The sequence below is a fragment of the Oncorhynchus clarkii genome, chromosome 19 (genome assembly GCF_045791955.1).
Source record: "Oncorhynchus clarkii lewisi isolate Uvic-CL-2024 chromosome 19, UVic_Ocla_1.0, whole genome shotgun sequence".
Lineage (NCBI taxonomy): Eukaryota > Metazoa > Chordata > Actinopteri > Salmoniformes > Salmonidae > Oncorhynchus > Oncorhynchus clarkii.
Genome location: NC_092165.1, coordinates 4639125 through 4661787, shown reverse-complemented (window position 1 = coordinate 4661787; position 22663 = coordinate 4639125). Strand labels below are relative to the sequence as shown.

Here is a 22663-nt window from a genome sequence, read left to right as displayed (position 1 = left end):
GATGTAGCGGAGTCAGGTGCTGAACACAGGTTTTGAGCAACACAACGGCATTTACTCAAAAGTCAAGCAAAAATTTCAAAATAGGAACATACATACACACACACACACACACACACACACGCACACACACACACACACACACACACACACACACACACACGCACACGCACACGCACACGCACACGCACACGCACACGCACACTAGCACATACAACAACCACTAAAGACACCATCAGAAAACAATCACCCACAAAACTCAATAGGCTACCTAAATATGGTTCTCAATCAGGGACAACGATTGACAGCTGCCTCTGATTGAGAACCATACCAGGCCAAACACAGAAATAGAAAATCATAGAAAAACTAACGTAGACAACCCACCCAACTCACGCCCTGACCACACTAAAACAAAGACATAACAAAAGAACTAAGGTCAGAACGTGACATGTAATCGTGATGCGCAAGTAAATGTCACAAATGCAGCATTTCCAAAGTGATGGGGAAAAGATGGAGGCTCCCTCTTGTCTCTCTACAGCAGACATGATGAGCAATATGTTTGGTACATTGAATCACAATAAAAAATTCAGTATCGAATCTCAATACTCGTAGAACATGGTACATATATAATCTCAATACTCATAGAAACATGGTACATATAGAACCTGAATACTCGTAGAATCATGGTACATATATAATCTCAATACTCGTAGAATCATGGTACATACAGAATCTCAATACTCATAGAACATGGTGCATATATAATCTCAATACTCATAGAACATGGTACATATATAATCTCGATACTCATAGAATCATGGTACATATATAATTTGAATACTCATATAATCATGGTACATATATAATTTGAATACTCATAGAATCATGGTACATATATAATTTGAATACTCATATAATCATGGTACATATAGAACCTGAATACTCATAGAATCATGGTACATATATAATCGCAATACTCATAGAATCATGGTATATACAGAATCTAAATACTCATAGAATCATGGTACATATAGAATCTCAATACTCATAGAATCATGGTACATATAGAATCTCAATGCTTTGATCGTATCGGCACCAAAGTATCGTGTTAATGTGGTATTGTGAGCTCCCTGTAAATCCCAACTCTAGAGTCCCAGTCACAACAGGAAGCTCCTGCAGAAACGATGGTTGGAAAAGTTCCCTTTTTTACATGTGTCTCAACACATGGAGGCACCTTTTTGACTGAATTTTGATATCAGTCGCAAGCGGTGAGAAGTGGAGTGGAACATCTGGTATACTAGTCACTTTAATAATGTTTACATGTTTTATTTTTACCTTTTATTTAACCAGGCAAGTCAGTTAAGAACAAATTCTTATTTTCAATGATGGCCTAGGAACAGTGGGTTTAACTGCCTTGTTCAGGGGCAGAACGACAGATGTGTACCTTGTCAGCTCGGGGATATGAACTTGCAACCTTTTGGTTCTAACCACTAGGCTACCCTGCTGCAGGATAATACAGTATCCTGCATTACTCATCTCATATGTATTTACTGTATTGTGTTCTATCTACTGTATCTCAGTCTATGCCACTCTGATATTGCTCGTCCATATATTTACAAATTCTTATTCCATTTATTTTCTTAGATTTGTGTGTATTAGGTATTTGTTGTGAAATTGTTAGATATTATGTGTTAGATATTATGTGTTAGATAGTATGTGTTAGATAGTATGTGTTAGATAGTATGTGTTAGATAGTATGTGTTAGATATTATGTGTTAGATAGTATGTGTTAGATATTATGTGTTAGATATTATGTGTTAGATATTATGTGTTAGATATTATGTGTTAGATATTATGTGTTAGATATGATGTGTTAGATATGATGTGTTAGATATTATGTGTTAGATATTATGTGTTAGATAGTATGTGTTAGATATTACGTGTTAGATATTACGTGTTAGATATTACGTGTTAGATAGTATGTGTTAGATATTATGTGTTAGATAGTATGTGTTAGATATTATGTGTTAGATATTGCTGCACTGTCAGAACTAGAAGCACAAGCATTTCACTACAATCCCAATGACATCAGTAAACACGTGTATGTGCCAAATAAAAGCTGATCTGATTTGGTATTTATTGAATTGGCATCGGGGACGAAACAAAAAGAAACAATCGTTGTGGCTGAAGGGGATACTTTGAAATCACAACAACCGTATAACCTGTCAATCAGATACTGAGCGTAGGTCCCAAATGGCACACTATTCCCTTTATAGTGCACTACAGCTCTACAGGCCCTGGTCAAAAGTAGTGCACGACATAGGGCATCTGGTGTGCCATTTAGGGTGCAGACTGAGTCAGTGTTTACCATGTGAACCCTAATTTCTCTCTGCATCTTAATATTATGGGGATTTGTTCATGTTCCATGCCGGAGTGAAGGTCACACTTACACAAGCACAGAGGTCACAGACAGAGGCTGAGAGTGAGCTAGTGAGTTAGTGAGTGATCGAGAGAGAGACAAAGACCAGAGCCCTATGGGCCGTTGTCAAAGTAGTGCTCTAAATAAGGAATAGGCTGCCATTTGGGACTTCGACAGAACAAGCTAACCATTTTTATAACTTTGTGGAGAACGCAGTCCCAGATGACGTTGTGGCGGCCCCTGTGTGTGTGTGTGTTTTGCTGAGTCAGAAAGCCTTAAGGTAATTCACCTGGCACCTCTCAACTCCTGCCCTCTTCCAACGTCACCTAGTGCTTCCTTTTGTCCAAAAACAGGCCTCCTACACCCTCCCTCCCTCCTCTCTCTCCCTTTTGTCCAAAAACAGGCCTCCTACACCCTCCCTCCCTGCTCTCTCTCCCTTTTTTCCCCTCCCTCCTCTGTCCTCCATCCCTCCCCCTCTGTCCCTCCTCAAGAGAAAATGTTACTTTGAAAATAGCTTAGATGGCATGTTTCAGCCTTGGTTGGCTGGACATCCTCATGCTTTCTGAATACGTCATGGATGGCACCAACATTTTGAGTCTGAAAGTATGTCAGTGTACTAAGTGTGCTGTGCTCTCTGACGTGGCACCCTATTCCTTACATAGTGCACTGCTTTTGACCAGAGCCCTGTGGGTAATATGGTGGCATTTGGGATGCAGTGATGGTTTAACAGATGAGTAGAGACCGTTATGGAGGAGGGAAAAACTCCACAGATGTTATCTGGCCACTTTGTTATTTGTTGGATTGATTATCAAATGATATGGTAGTCTGTCGGTCGTCCGGTTGGCTGACTGATTGATTGAGGCATCTTCCAGCTGATGCCATATCTCCCCAGCCCAACCCTTCACTCTGTACTGTCATTCTGAGAACACTCAGACACACCAAGCCAGCGAGACCCTGAGAAGACCTCCTTGAGGCTGATTAGAACGCTGTCTGATGTGTTCTACTATAGAACAGTAGCACTCCAGAAGAGCTTCTATCTACCCTTCTGTTCTACCCTTCAGTGTGTTCCATCTATCCACATAGATCACAGTCAACCTTCCTATATACGCACTGAGATACCCTCATTAGTTCAGTAACTACAACATGGACTGTGTCCATCCTATTCACTATTTAGTGGACTACATTTAACCAGACACCTTTGGGGCCCTGATCAACAGTAGTGCATCATTTGGGATATAACCATGACAATGGGAATAGACATATATACCTGTATCTTATCAGATGAGCTCCACACGTCACAATATAACATAGACACTGAACTATACAGATAGATATATAACATAGACACTGAACTATACAGATAGATATATAACATAGACACTGAACTATACAGATAGATATATAACATAGACGTACAGACAGAAATACCATAAATAGAGCTGACAGGATTCCTTACTTTACGTATCAGATTTCGCTTTCGCCTGCCCTCTCTCATACCTCCACTCTCTCTTTCTGCCCCATCTAGCCTCTCTCTTTCCCCCCTCTCTCTCACTTCCCCCCCATCTCTCTCTGTTACCTGGACTAACCCTGGTCACCACTCACGCTCTGTCTGATGGTCTTCTGGCTGGCTGGCTGCGGGGACGATCCGATTGGACACACACCTGCTTCCAGAGCTAGTGTTCCATAGCGTTCCATGGTGTTCCGTAGTGTTCCAGAAGGTTCTGTGATGTTTCGTACATCTTGTCCCCACTGCCAAGAGGTCACAGCTGTAGCTTTGCCCTCTTCCGCTCCTCTCCTCCTCTCATTCTCTACTCATTTCTGTTTCAATTGCACTTGTCTGGCCCTCTCCTCTCCTCTCCTCTCCTCTCCTCTCCTCTCCTCTCATCTCATCTCATCTCATCTCCTCTCTCTATCTATGTGACTGTTTTGGGCCCCAGTTTCCTTCCTGTTTGAATCTAATATTCCTTCCTGTTTGAATCTAATAATGATTTATCCTGACTCCCAGTCAGGGCTGGACCACGAGAGGAGGAGTGGCGGAATAGTTGGAGGAGGAGAGGTGAATGAGGGGTAACAGACACGGAGGAGTGTAGCTGACACAGTCTGAGTAGACAATGAGACAGGAAGTGACCTCAGTCTGAACTTTGACCCTGGAGCTGTGAGATGGGACGCAAGCATGCGCGCATCTTGACCAGGAACATATTGTTGTTCATGCAGGGTATGTTGGTCAGTCCCTGACTGAAGCAGGAACATACTGTTGGTCATGCAGGGTATGTTGGTCAGTCCCTGACTGGGGCAGGAACATACTGTTGTTCATGCAGGGTATGTTGGTCAGTCCCTGACTGAAGCAGGAACATACTGTTGGTCATGCAGGGTATGTTGGTCCGTCCCTGACTGAAGCAGGAACATACTGTTGGTCATACAGGGTATGTTGGTCAGTCCCTGACTGAAGCAGGAACATACTGTTGGTCATACAGGGTATGTTGGTCAGTCCCTGACTGGAGCAGGAACATACTGTTGTTCATGTAGGGTATGTTGGTCAGTCCCTGACTGAAGCAGGAACATACTGTTGGTCATGCAGGGTATGTTGGTCCGTCCCTGACTGGAGCAGGAACATACTGTTGGTCATGCAGGGTATGTTGGTCAGTCCCTGACTGAAGCAGGAACATACTGTTGGTCATGCAGGGTATGTTGGTCAGTCCCTGACTGGAGCAGGAACATACTGTTGGTCATGCAGGGTATGTTGGTCAGTCCCTGACTGAAGCAGGAACATACTGTTGGTCATGCAGGGTATGTTGGTCAGTCCCTGACTGAAGCAGGAACATACTGTTGGTCATGCAGGGTATGTTGGTCAGTCCCTGACTGGAGCAGGAACATACTGTTGGTCATGCAGGGTATGTTGGTCCGTCCCTGACTGGAGCAGGAACATACTGTTGGTCATGCAGGGTACGTTGGTCCGTCCCTGACTGGAGCAGGAAGAAATAGGAGCACTACTTTTCAGCTGTGACTCCACAGCTCCACAACAGCTCCACAACTCCATGTAGCATAAGACATAGGCTCTGGTTATAAGTAGTGCACTATATAGAGGGAATTGTGTTTTTTGGGGGGGCTCTGTGACTCTTGTCAAAGTTGTGCACTACCTAGGGTATATGGTGTGATTTAAGCCATAGCATCTGGTCAAATGTAGTGAGGGAGTAGTGTTTTTTCAGCTTTGTGGCTTTCATCAAAAGTTGTGCACTACCTATGGAATAGGGTGTGATTTAAGCCATAGCCTCTGGTCGAAGGTAGTGAACTATGAAGTGAATAGGATGCCATTTAGGATTTACACACTTTCATTCATTCCAGGAAGCACAGGGTGCTGTTCCTATAAACTACAGTCCAAAATATGAGGGAAGGGAAGTAACATAAACCCCCCCATTCACACACAAAGGCACAAACACATGACATAAGGGCACACACACACACACACACACACACACACACACACAAGGTGCTCAGGTGTAACATGACAGTCACCAAACCCTTGGGTTGCTCTCCTGCACCTGCTCTCCTCTGTGTGTGTGTGTGTGTGTGTGTGTGTGTGTGTGTGTGTGTGTGTGTGTGTGTGTGTGTGTGTGTGTGTGTGTGTGTGTGTGTGTGTGTGTGTGTGTGTGTGTGTGTGTGTGTGGTCCGAGGTAAAGGGTGGAGGTCCAGGGAAAAGGGTGGGGGTCCAGGGTAAAGGGTGGGGGTCCAGGGTAAAGGGTGGGGGTCCAGGGTAAAGGGTGGTGGTCCAGGGTAAAGAGTGGTGGTCCAGGGTAAAGGGTGGTAGTCCAGGGTAAAGGGTGGTAGTCCAGGGTAAAGGGTGGGGGTCCAGGGTAAAGAGTGGTAGTCCAGGGTAAAGGGTGGGGGTCCAGGGTAAAGAGTGGTAGTCCAGGGTAAAGGGTGGTGGTCCAGGGTAAAGAGTGGTAGTCCAGGGTAAAGGGTGGTAGTCCAGGGTAAAGGGTGGTGGTCCAGGGTAAAGGGTGGGGGTCCAGGGTAAAGAGTGGTAGTCCAGGGTAAAGGGTGGTAGTCCAGGGTAAATGGTGGAGTTCCAGGGTAAAGGGTGGAGGTCCAGGGTAAAGGGTGGTGGTCCAGGGTAAAGGGTCCAGGGTAAAGGGTGGAGGTCCGGGGTAAAGGGTGGAGGTCCAGGGTAAAGGGTGGAGGTCCAGGGTAAAGGGTGGAGGTCCAGGGTAAAGGGTCCAGGGTAAAGGGTGGTGGTTCGGGGTAAAGGGTGGAGGTCCAGGGTAAAGGGTCCAGGGTAAAGGGTGGTGGTTCAGGGTAAAGGGTCCAGGGTAAAGGGTGGAGGTTCAGGGTAAAGGTTGGTGGTTCAGGGTAAAGGGTCCAGGGTAAAGGGTGGTGGTTCAGGGTAAAGGGTGAAGGTCCAGGGTAAAGGGTCCAGGGAAAAGGGTGGTGGTCCGGGGTAAAGGGTGGTGGTCCAGGGTAAAGGGTGGTGGTTCAGGGTAAAGGGTCAAGGGTAAAGGGTGGAGGTTCAGGGTAAAGGGTGGTGGTTCAGGGTAAAGGGTGGTGGTCCAGGGTAAAGGGTGGTGGTAAAGGGTAGCGGTCCAGGGTAAAGGGTCCAGGGTAAAGGGTGGAGGTTCAGGGTAAAGGGTGGTGGTTCAGGGTAAAGGGTGGTGGTCCAGGGTAAAGGGTGGAGGTCCAGGGTAAAGGGTGGTGGTCCAGGGTAAAGGGTGGAGGTCCAGGGTAAAGGGTGGTGGTCCAGGGTAAAGGGTGGTGGTCCAGGGTAAAGGGTGGTGGTTCAGGGTAAAGGGTGGTGGTCCAGGGTAAAGGGTGGTGGTAAAGGGTAGCGGTCCAGGGTAAAGGGTCCAGGGTAAAGGATGGAGGTTCAGGGTAAAGTGTGGTGGTCCAGGGTAAAGGGTGGAGGTCCAGGGTAAAGGGTGGAGGTCCAGGGTAATAGGGTGGTGGTTCAGGGTAAAGGGTGGTAGTCCAGGGTAAAGGGTGGAGGTCCAGGGTAAAGGGTGGAGGTCCAGGGTAAAGGGTGGAGGTCCGAGGTAAAGGGTGGAGGTCCAGGGTAAAGGGTGGAGGTCCAGGGTAAAGGGTGGTGGTCCAGGGTAAAGGGTGGAGGTCCAGGGTAAAGGGTGGAGGTCCGAGGTAAAGGGTGGAGGTCCAGGGTAAAGGGTGGAGGTCCAGGGTAAAGGGTGGTGGTCCACGGTAAAGGGTCCAGGGTAAAGGGTGGTGGTTCGGGGTAAAGGGTGGAGGTCCAGGGTAAAGGGTCCAGGGTAAAGGGTGGTGTTTCGGGGTAAAGGGTGGTGGTCCAGGGTAAAGGGTGGTGGTTCAGGGTAAAGGGTCCAGGGTAAAGGGTGGAGGTTCAGGGTAAAGGGTGGTGGTTCAGGGTAAAGGGTCCAAGGTAAAGGGTGGTGGTTCAGGGTAAAGGGTGAAGGTCCAGGGTAAAGGGTCCAGGGTAAAGGGTGGTGGTTCGGGGTAAAGGGTGGTGGTCCAGGGTAAAGGGTGGTGGTTCAGGGTAAAGGGTCCAGGGTAAAGGGTGGAGGTTCAGGGTAAAGGGTGGTGGTTCAGGGTAAAGGGTGGTGGTCCAAGGTAAAGGGTGGTGGTCCAGGGTAAAGGGTGGTGGTAAAGGGTAGCGGTCCAGGGTAAAGGGTCCAGGGTAAAGGGTGGAGGTTCAGGGTAAAGGGTGGTGGTTCAGGGTAAAGGGTGGTGGTCCAGGGTAAAGGGTGGAGGTCCAGGGCAAAGGGTGGTGGTTCAAGGTAAAGGTTGGTCCAGGGTAAAGGGTGGTGGTCCAGGGTAAAGGGTGGTGGTAAAGGGTAGCGGTCCAGGGAAAATTGGTCCAGGGTAAAGGGTGGAGGTTCAGGGTAAAGGGTGGTGGTCCAGGGTAAAGGGTGGAGGTCCAGGGTAAAGGGTGGAGGTCCAGGGTAATAGGCTGGTGGTTCAGGGTAAAGGGTGGTAGTCCAGGGTAAATGGTGGAGGTCCAGGGTAAAGGGTGGAGGTCCAGGGTAAAGGGTGGAGGTCCAGGGTAAAGGGTGGTGGTCCAGGGTAAAGGGTGGAGGTCCAGGGTAAAGGGTGGTGGTCCAGGGTAAAGGGTGGAGGTCCAGGGTAAAGGGTGGTGGTTCGGGGTAAAGGGTGGAGGTCCAGGGTAAAGGGTCCAGGGTAAAGGGTGGTGGTTCAGGGTAAAGGGTGGTGGTTCAGGGTAAAGGGTCCAGGGTAAAGGGTGGTGGTCCAGGGTAAAGGGTGATGGTTCAGGGTAAAGGGTGGTGGTACAGGGTAAAGGGTGGTGGTAAAGGGTAGCGGTCCAGGGTAAAGGGTCCAGGGTAAAGGGTGGAGGTTCAGGGTAAAGGGTGGTGGTCCAGGGTAAAGGGTGGAGGTCCAGGGTAAAGGGTGGAGGTCCAGGGTAAAGGGTCCAGGGTAAAGGGTGGAGGTTCAGGGTAAAGGGTTGTGGTCCAGGGTAAAGGGTGGTGGTCCAGGGTAAAGGGTGGAGGTCCAGGGTAATAGGGTGGTGGTCCAGGGTAAAGGGTGGTGGTCCAGGGTAAAGGGTGGTGGTTCAGGGTAAAGGGTGGTGGTCCAGGGTAAAGGGTGGTGGTCCAGGGTAAAGGGTGGAGGTCCAGGGTAATAGGGTGGTGGTCCAGGGTAAAGGGTGGAGGTCCAGGGTAATATGGTGGTGGTCCAGGGTAAAGGGTGGAGGTCCAGGGTAATAGGGTGGTAGTCCAGGGTAAAGGGTGGTGGTCCAGGGTAAAGGGTGGGGGTTCAGGGTAAAGGGTGGTAGTCCAGGGTAAAGGGTGGTGGTCCAGGGTAAAGGGTCCAGGGTAAAGGGTGGAGGTCCAGGGTAAAGGGTCCAGGGTCCAGGGTAAAGGGTGGAGGTCCAGGGTAAAGGGTGGAGGTCCAGGGTAAAGGGTGGATTTTCAGGGTAAAGGGTGGTGGTCTAGGGTAAAGGGTGGTGGTTCAGGGTAAAGGGTGGTGGTCCAGGGTAAAGGGTGGGGGTCCAGGGTAAAGGGTGGGGGTTCAGGGTAAAGGTTGGGGGTTCAGGGTAAAGGGTGGTGGTCCAGGGTAAAGGGTGGAGGTCCAGGGTAAAGGGTGGGGGTTCAGGGTAAAGGGTGGGGGTTCAGGGTAAAGGGTGGTGGTCCAGGGTAAAGGGTGGTGGTCCAGGGTAAAGGGTGGGGGTCCAGGGTAAAGGGTGGGGGTCCAGGGTAAAGGGTGGTGGTCCAGGGTAAAGGGTGGTGGTCCAGGGTAAAGGGTGGAGGTCTAGGGTAAAGGGTGGAGGTCCAGGGTAATAGGGTGATAATCACTATACTTAGAAGAGCTCTAACAGAACAGATGCACCAGCACCATATTCACTACGTAGGGCACCACTGTTGACCAGAACCCTATCAGCTCTCGTCAAAAGTAGTGCACTTCATAGGGAATAGAGTTCCATTTAGAATGCAAACTTCATATATAATATAACCCACACCTCTCAGCGTCCAGGCCACCGCCTGAACACATTTAGCTACACCCGCAATAACATCTACTAAAAATGTGTATGTTATCAATATACAATTTGATTTGCGTTGATTTTATTAGCTCCCTGTCATTCTTATTTAGTGGCGTAATGGTGTGTGTGTGTGTATGTGTATGTGTATGTGTGTGTGCCAGTGAATAAATACGTGTGAAACACACACACAGACACACAGACACCTCCATTACATGAGATTGAAATATCCAGTGAGCTTGGAAGAGTGAGTCATGTGTGAGTGATTTATTGTCATGCTTTGCCGTTCACTAGTCACAGCTATAATTCCTAGGAATGATCACGTTTTGTTATGGTGTGATGATTCTTTTGGGGGACTAGTGGAGTCACAACATATGTTTCTACTTCTCAGGTCCACTTCAAAATATTACCAAATGTTTTACTGACTGTTAAAATGTATTTAGAATATTGGATGTATTACTGACTGTTTTACTGTATTTAGAATATTGGATGTATTACTGACTGTTTTACTGTATTTAGAATATTGGATGTATTACTGACTGTTTTACTGTATTTAGAATATTGGATGTATTACTGACTGTTTTACTGTATTTAGAATATTGGATGTATTACTGACTGTTTTACTGTATTTAGAATATTGGATGTATTACTGACTGTTTTACTGTATTTAGAATATTGGATGTATTACTGACTGTTTTACTGTATTTAGAATATTGGATGTATTACTGAATGTTTTACTTTATTTAGAATATTGGATGTATTACTGACTGTTTTACTGTATTTAGAATATTGGATGTATTACTGACTGTTTTACTGTATTTAGAATATTGGATGTATTACTGACTGTTTTACTGTATTTAGAATATTGGATGTATTACTGACTGTTTTACTGTATTTAGAATATTGGATGTATTACTGACTGTTTTAATGTATTTAGAATATTGGATGTATTACTGACTGTTTTACTGTATTTAGAATATTGGATGTATTACTGACTGTTTTACTGTATTTAGAATATTGGATGTATTACTGACTGTTTTACTGTATTTAGAATATTGGATGTATTACTGACTGTTTTACTGTATTTAGAATATTGGATGTATTACTGACTGTTTTACTGTATTTAGAATATTGGATGTATTACTGACTGTTTTAATGTATTTAGAATATTGGATGTATTACTGACTGTTTTACTGTATTTAGAATATTGGATGTATTACTGACTGTTTTACTGTATTTAGAATATTGGATGTATTACTGACTGTTTTACTGTATTTAGAATATTGGATGTATTACTGACTGTTTTACTGTATTTAGAATATTGGATGTATTACTGACTGTTTTAATGTATTATGTCTTGATTAGGATCTCGAGGGGGTTTGATTTAATTAATCCTTCAAATGAAATCGTATCGTCTGAAGCCTATGAACCCCATATGTGTATCGACATTCTCTGTGAAGGTGCAATCTGGGATTTGAACGAGAAATGTTAAAGCTGCAATATGTCACTTTTTGGACGACCCAACAAAATGCACATAGAAATGTGAGTTATAGATTGGTAATTTTCATTGAAAGCAAGTCTAAGAAGCTGTAGATCTGTTCTATGTGCTCTATTTCTATGCTTCCCACTTTTTAAGTTTTGTTTTTGCGTCTTTTACTTTCAGTTTTGTACAAACAGCTGAAAATACAACATGTTTAGTTATGGGAAATGTATTTCCCAGTGGTTTAGATGATACAATGATTCTCTACGCTGTACTAGTTTGTTTTGTCACAAACACTGAGATAAGGAAAACTATCAGAATTTCAGCAACCAGGAAATGGCAGACGGATTTCTGCATAGAGCATCTTTAACACTCTCAAATGTATAGACGGGACTATGGAATCAAGGACTGACCATCCATGAAATCTAATTAATTAATGTTTTGAGTCTTTATAGTGGTTGTTTACATTGACTTTGTTTACAAACGTTGGAGTGAAACAAGCTTCTATTTTGGGTTCTGATGGGTTAAGACGGTTGAACTAAAGCTCACAGGGCATCTATAAACTGTATTCTTTAAGAATCAATGGCTATGAAAAATGTATTAAGCAACTGCAGAGTGTCTTAGAAAAGAACCTGTGATGTCAGCGGCAGGAAAATCCAGGCTTTTAAGACTCTATAGTCGGAGTCCATCCATGCTTTATTCATGAAGGACACGCTGAATGTTAAAAAGTAAAATAGTCTCCTCTGTGTCTTTCTCTCCCCTTCCCTCTTCCTCTGTCTTTGGTGCGTGTGCCAGGTGGCACTGTCGCTGTGGACTCCTGCTCTGACCGTCCGATAGCTCCTGTCCTTATCACCGACATCACCACCCGGACCCATAAAAATACCCCCCCCCCCCACACACACACACACCACTTTCGCTGCACATCATCATTCACCGTAAATGTGGGGTAAAGACAAACCTGGAAAATCAATGTGTATCCAGTCTTGATAGGCTAGGCTACTACACAAAGTCCAGGGCTGCATCCCAAATTATTCCATATTCCCTACAGTATATAGTCCACTACTTTTGACCAGGGCCCTGGTTAAAAAGAAGTGAACTAAATAGGGAAGAGGGTCTGAACTATATAGGGAATATATATAGGACTATATGGGGAATATGGAATGATTTGGGACACAGCCCAGGACCCAGTGTAGTAGCCTAGTCTTTACCCCCACATTTAAATTGAATGACGATGAGCAGTGAAAGCGGATAATACAGCCTAAGTGCCCTCTTACTGCGAAGGCTTTCCAAAGTCTACTGGGAAGTGAGGGTAGCAGGTGTGTGTGTGTGTGTGTGTGTGTGTGTGTGTGTGTGTGTGTGTGTGTGTGTGTGTGTGTGTGTGTGTGTGTGTGTGTGTGTGTGTGTGTGTGTGTGTGTGTGTGTGTGTGTGTGTGTGTGTGAGAGAGAGAGAGAGCGGGTTTTTGTGACGTGTGTTTCAGTACTTTCCTTTCTCTTATCATGAAGTCGTGACTGTCAGACCCATTTCATCCAGGAGAATAAGTTCGGCATCACACGGAGAGCAGCAGGAGCCTCCAACTGCCTCGAGGCACTGATAAAATACACCATCACGCGCTCTCCAGGCACACTGGGGAGCTCGCGGGCAGCCCACGTGCAGTTAATGGTTCAAAACACTTTCTTCCAACAACGCAATTAAACGCTAACTAAGCAATCCTCACAGTTTACGTGGATACAGTCCTGCAGCAATTGTTAAACAATTCTGCTGAAAATATGAAAAATAAGGTAGACTAGGTTTATTTATTTAAGATATATATTAATTTATCCATGTATTAGCCTACATCTGGCAGGCTATCCCCTGCGTGTGAGGGGTCAGTCTAGCTGTCAATGCAAGTCGAATATTGGGGAATAATTCCAGGCGCAATTTGGAAATATGGTTCTCTGTTGAGTTGAGTTTTGTAACAGAGTAGCGCAGGCATCCGTCCTCTCTCAGGCTTCCACCGGGTCACGTGACGCGTTCCATTTCAGTTCGAAGCTCAGAGCGTTCTAACCCCGAGTCGTCCACCGAGCCAGCCCGAGTTTTAACGACAATAATTCTCTTAGACATAGACCTACGGGATATATTTACATGCCTATCATTTATGATACAGTTGGTGTGTAAAAAAAAACAGTTACAACTGAAAAAGAGAGGTTCGTCATTTATGCTTATAAACGTGGCGTAGGGAATACTCAGTGAAATGTAGCCTAAACAGTTGCAAAAACATATTTCTCGGTTCTGTAGACATGCGTAGCATGGTAGAATAAGGACACGGATCGAATTTAGCTCAAATGTCAACGCGGCGAGTTTGTGGCGTTTGGCTGAAACCGCAAGTCTGAGGAAAGGCGCGGGCCACTCCGACGGACGACGAGGATACGACGTGATTTTGTTTCAATAACAGAGTTACAGGGAATTTCAATGTGATCCATTACGTCCATCGACATGTTAGCACATTAATCTGTACGCATTCGATTTCAATTTGTTATTGTGACACACCGCTTGAAAGTGGAGGGGCAAAGATCAGATCAGAACTGAGTGCACGTGTTTGTGAGAATTACCGGAGACGCAGACATCTAAACGGATCGGTTCGTACTCTACAACGACCACGACGCGGTTAATTTCTGACGACTTCGATGGTGTATGAACGCGTTGACAGTCCTGGATCTACAGCTGCCCTTTGTTGTCAACTTTTGACACTCTCTCCCGGAGATAATAACCCCACTCCGGCACACCCCCATCCAAGTTTTGAGCGTCGGATTCCGGGGAAGGGAAGAAGGGCACGGAGGAGATATGGCGGTGACCGTGACTTTATCGCTCTCTCTCCTTCTCTTTTCTCTCTCAAGTAAGTAGCCTCAATGGTAAACCGTTTGTGTTTGTAAATGTCATGTTTTGCACGCAGAAGACTAACTCAAAATGAACGCCGCTCGGGTTGTCAACATTGTTTTTAAATGAGGCAATGTCATGAAGTCGTTTGTGAAATACATCTAGGCTATAAACTACAGACTGAAATAAAACGCTTTTCGAAATGTTTTTGGGTAGGCTATTACTCCAGTAAGGAACCATATTATATACATTATAATATATATATATATATATATATATATAGCAACGAAGACAGCTTCCAAAGTCGATTAATATTTTCGTATAACCGTATGTTGTTTCGCCCTGTCCTCGCTTTTTAGGTCTTGAAAACTTGCAGGGGAGTTGCCGTTGTCCGTTGTTCTGAAAGTTTGCCACGAATACAGACTGCATCACCTCTCCTCTCTTCTCCCTCTCTCCTTGTTGACTAATCTCAGCAAACTGTCAGCACCATGGACAGCGCACACGGATTCAACTATCTCATGTCTGTCTATATTGAATAGAGTAGTGTTCTGTTCAATCTCGCTGGACATTTGTAAAGGAAAACCTTCATGCCTAATGCTGTTCAGTCAAAGTTGGGCCCTTGGATTGACTTTAGTGTTCAACGTCTGTCCATTGAGGCTTTGTTAACAAGCTATAACGATTAAGTAACAGAACATTAATGACACTGAGTCAATACAACTATGGCAGGAGAAGTCTAAGGTACTGTAATGTACCTACACACACCTGGTACACTAGTAGTATTTCTCAGACCTGGTCCTGGGGAGCCAGAGGGGTTTTGCCATGGCACTAACACACCTGATAAAACACATCAACTCATCATCAAGCCTTTGATGATTTGAATCCGGTGTGTTAGTACTAGGGCAAAACCAAAAATGGAGGGGGGATGATGTTACCAGGCAGGCCAAAACTCCACCCCACAAAACAGTCTGAAATATCAGGCTGTCCTTTCAAACAGTTCTTACACTAAATTATTATTATTATCATAATTATCATAATTTTCACAATTTCAAAGTATATTCCAACCTTATTAAACCCCCCCTCCCCCCTCCCAATATGTTGGGGCATGGACTCTACAAGGTGTAAGCGTTCCTTGCGTTCCACAGGGATGCCGGCCCATGGTGACTCCGATGCTTCCCACAGTTGTGTCAAGTTGGCTAGATGTCCTTTGGGTGGTGGACCATTCTTGATACACGGTGGAAACTGTTGAGTGTGAAAAACCCAGCAGCATTGCAGTTCTTGACACAAACCAGTGAGCCTGGCATCTACAACCATACCCTGTTCAAAAGGCACTTCAATCTTTTGTCTTGCCCATTCACCCTCTGAATAGTACACATACACAATCCATGTGTCATGTCTGAAGGCCTAAACATCCTTCTTTAACCCGTCTCCTCCCCTTCATCTACACTGATTGAAGTGTCATCAATAAGGGATCATAGTTTTCACCTGGATTCACCTGGTCAGCCTATCATGGAAAGAGCAGATGTTAATAATGTGTTGTACTCTCAGTGTATATAAAACACAACATAATCACATGTTTGACTTCACTAGGCCTTTATAGAAACACTGCAGGAGTAAATAGTCCCATTATGACAGAACAGGCACAGTGTTCAGCCAGACTGCAGATACCTGAAGGGATGCTCAGCCAGTGAAGGAGGAATGAGTTAGACATTAACGGAAACCAAGGCCTTCAGCTTGTGGAGTCAAACACTTTCCATGGCGTGCTTGGACCCCACATACACACTCAGCCCATCCCACTTCACGTCTTACCCCTCCCCTTCATTGTTTTCACTTCTGGAAGATGAAAGCAATATGGTGGAAACTTTACCAGTACACTGTTTATACCTACCCAGAACCTACAGACATGCTAACATCTATCTGATAGCTACCCAGAAACTCCAGACATGCTAACATCTATATGATAGCTACCCAGAACCTCCAGACATGCTAACATCTATCTGATAGCTACCCAGACCCTACAGACTTGCCAACACCCATCGAGGGGTTATGGCCAAGCGTAAGGGTCAAGGAGCAATTTGCGACCGGCTGCTTTACTCCAAAGATTATATTTTATGTTGACAAGATAGCCGAGTGACAGCTCTAACAATGGAAATACTTGTTCTCCGTGATTAAAGGCAGGTGAGATTAGGTGGCACCATTTTAGCCAATGAGAGATCAGATACGCGTGTGAACAACAGGCACAACTAAGTCATTTTTCTACATTTTGCTGGAATGCACGTGCATTCACATATATCAGTACATTTGTAACAGCCTAAACAGGACATTTCTATTAAATCAAATAAGCCTCATGTAATTCGACAGTCCCTCATAGTCCTCCATACAAAAAGGGCTTATCTCACCCAGATCTTGGGTGGAGTAACTCTCTCTCACTTCTCCCCTTCCTCTCTGCTTACTCCAACACATACCTTATTCACTTAATAATGTCAGTTTTTATTGAACCGTGAAGGTATACGTTGAAGTTCAATTGAGTTTCCAGGACACAGAGAGACAGAGTCGTGATGATGTCTACCACGGCCCCAGCCTCAGTCTGTCCTGCTAGCTAGATGTACACTAGGACCTCACAGCTTGGGGTGGAGGTGTAATCCAGTGATCCAGGTACAGAAGCCAAGGTACATGAACCCACAGAGGAAAGGCCAGTCTCCTGCAGTCTGTTGAGCGCTCGCGCGCACACACACAAACACACACACACGCACACACACACAAACACACACAGAAACACACACACACAGAAACACACACTCAGAGAAACAAACACAAAAGCACACACACACACACACACACACACACACATACAAATACAGGTGCACACACACACAGAAACACACACAAACACACTGTGCAGACCAATGACAGCTGAGCATTAGTGATTTACCCAGGATGCCGTTCTCATCAGGCGGTAACAAGAGAGTTGTGTCACTCTGCCAACAGTTCCATCCCAACCAGTGTGTGTGTGTGTGTGTGTGTGTGTGTGTGTGAGTGTGTGTGTGAGTGTGTGTGTGTGAGTGTGTGTGTGACAGTTCTTTCTCACGGGCGCCTCAGTCTGCTTTTTATTTCCCTTACCGTTAATATTAATGAAGGCCAGCATTCCTCAGCTCCAGTCCAGGAGTACCCTTTGGATTGCACATATTTGATCCATCCCAGCACTAATACCCCCAATTCCACTATTCCAGGGCTTGATGGTTAGATTGAGTCGTTGAATCAGGTGTGTTAGCGCTGGGCTGAAACAAAAAAACACTTATGACTGTGTTATGGAGGGTTATGACTGTGTTATGGAGGGTTATGACCGTGTTATGGAGGGTTATGACTGTGTTATGGAGGGTTATGACTGTGTTATGGAGGGTTATGACAGTGTTATGGGTTATGACCGTGTTATGGAGGGTTATGACTGTGTTATGGAGGGTTATGACAGTGTTATGGGTTATGACCGTGTTATGGAGGGTTATGACTGTGTTATGGAGGGTTATGACCGTGTTATGGAGGGTTATGACAGTGTTATGGAGGGTTATGACAGTGTTATGGGGGGTTATGACCGTGTTATGGAGGGTTATGACCGTGTTATGGAGGGTTATGACAGTGTTATGGAGGATTATGACAGTGTTATTGAGGGTTATGACAGTGTTATGGAGGGTTATGACAGTGTTATGGGTTATGACAGTGTTATGGGTTATGACAGTGTTATGGGTTATGACAGTGTTATGGAGGGTTATGACTGTGTTATGGAGGATTATGACAGTGTTATGGGTTATGACAGTGTTATGGGTTATGACAGTGTTATGGGTTATGACTGTGTTATGGAGGGTTATGACAGTGTTATGGGTTATGACTGTGTTATGGAGGGTTATGACAGTGTTATGTAGCCTTTATGAAGGCTTCAGGTTCAGATAAAGTGTAACCCAGAGGTGATGAGGATGCTCTATGGGTGTGGTGTCTCCTCGCCTCTCCCCATCTCCTCTCTTCTCCCTCTCTCCTTTCTTCTCCCCATCTCCTCTCTTCTCTCTCCTCTCTTCTCCTCTCTTCTCTCTCCTCTCCTCCCTTCTCCTCTCTTCTCCCCCTCTCTTCCCTCTGCCCTCTCCCCATTCCCTCTCTGCTAAAAGAGACATGAGACAATCACACTGATGAAGGAGACCTGAGACAATCACACTGATAAAGGAGACCTGAGACAATCACACTGATAAAGGAGACAATCACACTGATAAAGGAGACCTGAGACAATCACACTGATAAAGGAGACAATCACACTGATAAAGGAGACAATCACACTGATAAAGGAGACCTGAGACAATCACACTGATAAAGGAGAGAATCACACTGATAAAGGAGACAACCACACTGATAAAGGTGACAATCACACTGATAAGAGACCTGAGACAATCACACTGATAAAGGAGACAATCACACTGATAAAGGACCTGAGACAATCACACTGATAAAGGAGACCTGAGACAATCACACTGATAAAGGAGACAATCACACTGATAAAGGAGACCTGAGACAATCACACTGATAAAGGAGACAATCACACTGATAAAGGAGACAATCACACTGATAAAGGAGACCTGAGACAATCACACTGATAAAGGAGAGAATCACACTGATAAAGGAGACAACCACACTGATAAAGGTGACAATCACACTGATAAGAGACCTGAGACAATCACACTGATAAAGGAGACAATCACACTGATAAAGGACCTGAGACAATCACACTGATAAAGGACCTGAGACAATCACACTGATAAAGGAGACCTGAGACAATCACACTGATAAAGGAGACCTGAGACAATCACACTGATAAAGGAGACAATCACACTGATAAAGGACCTGAGACAATCACACTGATAAAGGAGACCTGAGACAATCACACTGATAAAGGAGACAATCACACTGATAAAGGAGACCTGAGACAATCACACTGATAAAGGTGACAACCACACTGATAAAGGTGACAATCACACTGATAAAGGAGACCTGAGACAATCACACTGATAAAGGAGACAATCACACTGATAAAGGACCTGAGACAATCACACTGATAAAGGAGGCCTGAGACATTCACACTGATAAAGGAGACAACCACACTGATAAAGGTGACAATCACACTGATAAAGGAGACCTGAGACATTCACACTGATAAAGGAGTCAATCACACTGATAAAGGAGTCAATCACACTGATAAAGGAGACAATCACACTGATAAAGGAGTTAATCACACTGATAAAGGAGACAATCACACTGATAAAGGAGACAATCACACTGATAAGAGACCTGAGACAATCACACTGATAAGATACCTGAGACAATCACACTGATAAAGGAGACCTGAGACAATCACACTGATAAAGGAGACCTGAGACAATCACACTGATAAAGGAGACCTGAGACAATCACACTGATAAAGGAGACCTGAGACAATCACACTGATAAAAGAGACCTGAGACTCACACTGATAAAGGAGACCTGAGACAATCACACTGATAAAGGAGGCCTTTCTGTTTGTTTGAGAAAGAGAGTGATAGTGTGTAATTGTGGTTGTGAGTGTGTAGCTGTGGGTGCAATTGTGTGTGTGTGTTTGTGTGTTCAGGCTGGAGAGACTAGCTCTTAAAGGAAGCCATTCCAGATGGCCTCTCTTTTAATAATTTACTTCAGGATATGTTCTACCTCTCCTCCACCGCTAACGCTTTGTCTGGTGAGCTACACACACACACACACACACACACACACACACACACACACACACACACACACACACACACACACACACACACACACACACACACACACACACACACACACACACACACACAGTAAGAGAGAGAGTGTGTGTGTATGTTGACATTTTCCTTCTCCACATGTCTGGAGGGGCCGTGATGGCTGCGTGTTTCTTCAGATATACGTTAAATACATGATACAGGATGAGAGAAAAGACACAGCATGGTAGAGGTTCAACTGATTCACTCTCCTCGGGTGTGTGTGTGTGTGTGTGTGTTGTACTCTGAAGGATCTTCTCCATATGTGTGCTATCACTCTATCATTCAATGACATTTAACAGATGTTTTCATCATGCTGCAGCTACTCACTTTAGACAGATCATTCCATCATTCTCTCTGTCTCTTTATCTGTCTCTTTCTCTGTCTCTTTCTCTCTCTCTCTCTCTCTCTGTCTCTTTATCTGTCTCTTTCTCTGTCTGTCTGTCTCTCTGTCTCTCTCTCTCTCTCTCTCTCTCTCTCTCTCTCTCTCTCTCTGTCGCTCTCTCTCTGTTCGCTCTCTCTCTGTCTGTCTGTCTGTCTCTCTCTCTGTCTGTCTGTCTCTGTCTCTCTCTCTGATATTGTGCTAATATCCTATTCACAGGGAGAGCAAAGAGCTTTTTTGAAAACACATGCACAGTGATTGTTCTGCGGTATAGAACAGCCAGCTGCAGTATACATCATACACACAACTATAGAGTGAAGTGCATGCTAATATCAGTCAGTCACTTCACCTATCAGAGGGCTGAGTACTATCTTGCTCGTGCACAGTGTCTTTGTTCCAAATGGAACTCTATTCCCAGATAGTGCACTACTAGCCAGGGCCATATTCCCTATATAGTGCACTACTGACCAGGGCCATATTCCCTATATAGTGCACTACTGACCAGGGCCATATTCCCTATATAGTGCACTACTGACCAGGGCCATACTCCCTATATAGTGCACTACTGACAAGGGTCATACTCCCTATATAGTGCACTACTGACCAGGGTCATACTCCCTATATAGTGCACTACTGACCAGGGCCCTATTCCATATATAGTGCACTACTTCTGACCAGGGCCCTATTCCCTATGTAGTGCACCACTTCTGACCAGAACCCTATTCCCTATGTAGTGCACTACATCTGACCAGAACCCTATTCCCTATGTAGTGCACCACTTCTGACCAGAACCCTATTCCCTATGTAGTGCACCACTTCTGACCAGAACCCTATTCCCTATGTAGTGCACCACTTCTGACCAGAACCCTATTCCCTATGTAGTGCACTACATCTGACCAGAACCCTATTCCCTATGTAGTGCACTACATCTGACCAGAACCCTATTCCCTATGTAGTGCACCACTTCTGACCAGAACCCTATTCCCTATGTAGTGCACTACATCTGACCAGAACCCAATTCCCTATTTAGTGCACCACTCCTGACCAGAACCCTATTCCATATATAGTGCACCACTTCTGACCAGGGCCCTATTCCCTATGTAGTGCACCACTTCTGACCAGAACCCTATTCCCTATGTAGTGCACCACTTCTGACCAGAACCCTATTCCCTATGTAGTGCACCACTTCTGACCAGAACCCTATTCCCTATGTAGTGCACTACATCTGACCAGAACCCTATTCCCTATGTAGTGCACTACATCTGACCAGAACCCTATTCCCTATGTAGTGCACCACTTCTGACCAGAACCCTATTCCCTATGTAGTGCACTACATCTGACCAGAACCCAATTCCCTATTTAGTGCACTACATCTGACCAGAACCCAATTCCCTATGTAGTGCACTACATCTGACCAGAACCCTATTCTCTATGTAGTGCACCACTCCTGACCAGAACCCTATTCCCTATGTAGTGCACTACATCTGACCAGAACCCTATTCCCTATGTAGTGCACTACATCTGACCAGAACCCTATTCCCTATGTAGTGCACTACATCTGACCAGAACCCTATTCCCTATGTAGTGCACTACATCTGACCAGAACCCTATTCCCTATGTAGTGCACTACATCTGACCAGAACCCTATTCCCTATGTAGTGCACCACTTCTGACCAGAACCCTATTCCCTATGTAGTGCACTACATCTGACCAGAACCCTATTCCCTATGTAGTGCACTACATCTGACCAGAACCCTATTCCCTATGTAGTGCACTACATCTGACCAGAACCCTATTCCCTATGTAGTGCACTACATCTGACCAGAACCCTATTCCCTATGTAGTGCACTACATCTGACCAGAACCCTATTCCCTATGTAGTGCACTACATCTGACCAGAACCCTATTCCCTATGTAGTGCACCACTTCTGACCAGAACCCTATTCCCTATGTAGTGCACTACATCTGACCAGAACCCTATTCCCTATGTAGTGCACTACATCTGACCAGAACCCTATTCCCTATGTAGTGCACTACATCTGACCAGAACCCTATTCCCTATGTAGTGCACCACTTCTGACCAGAACCCTATTCCCTATGTAGTGCACTACATCTGACCAGAACCCTATTCCCTATGTAGTGCACTACATCTGACCAGAACCCTATTCCCTATGTAGTGCACCACTCCTGACCAGAACCCAATTCCCTATGTAGTGCACTACATCTGACCAGAACCCTATTCCCTATGTAGTGCACTACATCTGACCAGAACCCTAT

The 22663-nt window shown here is 45.2% G+C and overlaps 1 pseudogene; it reads right to left on the bottom strand.

Moving 5' to 3' along the window:
- The window catches only part of LOC139375511 (C-type lectin domain family 4 member M-like), a 36413-nt pseudogene extending 15516 nt beyond the window's left edge, over positions 1 to 20897 (bottom strand).
- Between the last annotated feature and the right edge of the window lie 1766 nt (positions 20898 to 22663).